Here is a 2,480-nt window from a genome sequence, read left to right on the forward strand (position 1 = left end):
ACCAAGCAGAGAAGTGCAGACATGCTTGAGTGTTTCAGATAACCATCAAGGAACTTCCTGGGTAGGCGTTGACCAGTGTCATACTTTGTTCTCCATGGATTCAGTTCCTGTTATTCTCAAATAATATCAGGTCAGTAAACTAGTAAAGAATGGCCATCTGGGATCATTTTTCTCTATTGAGAACGTGAGAGTGAAAGTCATTGTGTTCTGGCAATTAGCTGCTGGCTATGTGGTTTGGGTTACAGGAGAAAACAAGTTTTTAAATTCAAAAGTTTAGCAAAATGGAGTCAGTTCTGTTCAGGCTGTTACACATTTTTGAGTAGATCTTTCAGAAAGGACCTTTGAATAGTTAACTGTCTGGGCTTTTTCTTCTCCATCATTCTTTTTATTCTTTCTTTCTAGAACTCCTATTATGTGCATATTGGACCTTCTCATTCAGTTCTTAATATCTTCTAACTGCTAACTCTATTCTACATCTCTCCATGCTATATTCTTTTTTTTTTTTTTTTTTTTTTTGCTGTTATACTCATGCTTATGGTTTATTTCAGCAAAAAGATATAGATTAAAATTAGTAAAGGAAAAAGGTGCAGAGAGGAGTCCAGCAGAGAGCAGAAGGAAGCTTCAGTTGTTCTAACCTGGTGGAGCATTACTGACAGCCCTTAATTCTCCCAGCAACAATGTGAAACAACTCTAAGTGTTGCCAGTCATGGAAGCCCACCTGAGCCTCAGTGTTCAAGGATTTTATTGGGGGGGTTGGTCACATAGGGATGGAGCTCCATATGGCTGACACTGTTACTCAGTCTCCAGCCCCTCTAGCCCCTCATGGTTTCCAGAGGTCAAACTGGCAGCACATGGCGCAAAGCCCCCACCATAAATCATATCTTTAGCATAGACGATCTGGCAGGGCTTAAGGCCATGCATAAACAAAGACACTCTTGGTTGGCCAGTTAGCTCAGTTGGTTAGAGCATGGTACTAATAACACCAAGGTCCAGGGTTCAATCCCTGTACGGGCCAGCCACCAAAAAACAATGTAAAAAAAAACCTTAAAAAAAAATAAAAAAGAAAGATACTCTTAGAGGCAGGATAATCCAAAGGTTTATAGATCATCTCCCAGGATCGTGTGGAGAACCAGTTCTTTCTTTGGAATGTGCAGGGTTTGAGCACTCCAAGCCTGCTGAGTTCAATCTTTCACCCAGAAGAACAGGTCAAGTGAAACAACATTAGGCATATTAAAGGCCCTATTGAGAGCCGGCCCGGTGGCGCACTGGAGAGTGCGCCGCTTGAGAGTGCGGCGGCGCTCCCGCCGAGGGTTTGGATCCCATGGGGAGACCGGTTCCCGCTCACTGGCTGAGCGTGGTGCGGGCGCAACACCAAGGGTTGCGATCCCGTTGCTGGTCCCCGGTACGGGCGCGACACCGAGGGTTGTGATCCCGTTACCGGTCAGTAAAAAAAAGACAAAAAAAGGGGGAAAAAAAAAAGGCCCTATTGAATCCGATCAAATGTAATATAAACTTAATTTAATCAAGTTCAAAACATTGAATTAAATAGAGTCATCATTTCCACTTTCTCAACACAAGAATCTGTAATGAATTGAAAAGACGGGGCCACACTCCCTTGAAACAGTACACCTGTGCAGAGTGCAGAGTTTGCAAAGAGATGACTCTATTCTCAAGGACTCTTAAGGAAATAGAGGCACTTATTTGCATATTAGTGAAAATTGGTGAATAATACACTAATTATAGATCAGTTGTGTTAATAATGACCTGCCCAAGCACAATGGCGAACACGCACTCCAGTCTGAAAAAACTGCGTTTCGTACTCTGTGTTCCGTAATCTGGTAACAAATGTGCCTTTGCCTTTATTTTTTTTTTAATTATTTATTATTTTTCTTTTGTAAATAGCTTTATTGAGGTATTACTTATATGCAAAAAATCCATACATGTCTAAATGTAATCAATTTGATGAGTTGGGCATATGCACACAACTGTGACACCATCACCATATTCAAGGAGATGAATGTATCTATCACCTCCAAAAGTTTCCTTGTGTCCTTTTTGTGTGTGTTTGTTTTGCGGTAAAAATGGTTTTGTTTTTTTTTTTATTTTGTCGATATACATTGTGGTTGATTATTGTTGCCCCTTACCAAAACCTCCCTACCTTCTCCCTCTCCTCCCTCCCACCCAACAATGTCCTTTCTGTTTGCTTGTCGTATCAACTTCAAGTAATTGTAGTTGTTATATCTTCTTCCCCCCGCCCCCCCGGTTTTGTGTGTGTGTGTGTGTGAATTTATTTATTAATTTTTAGCTCCCACCAATAAGTGAGAACATGTGGTATTTCTCTTTCTGTGCCTGACTCGTTTCACTTAATATAATTCTCTCAAGGTCCATCCATGTTGTTGCAAATGGCAGTATTTCATTCATTTTTATAGCTATCAACATTTTACATGTGCATCTTTTCACCCAGTAGTCCCTTTCCTGGG

Source organism: Galeopterus variegatus, unplaced genomic scaffold (assembly GCF_000696425.1).
Source record: "Galeopterus variegatus unplaced genomic scaffold, G_variegatus-3.0.2 Scaffold1520, whole genome shotgun sequence".
Lineage (NCBI taxonomy): Eukaryota > Metazoa > Chordata > Mammalia > Dermoptera > Cynocephalidae > Galeopterus > Galeopterus variegatus.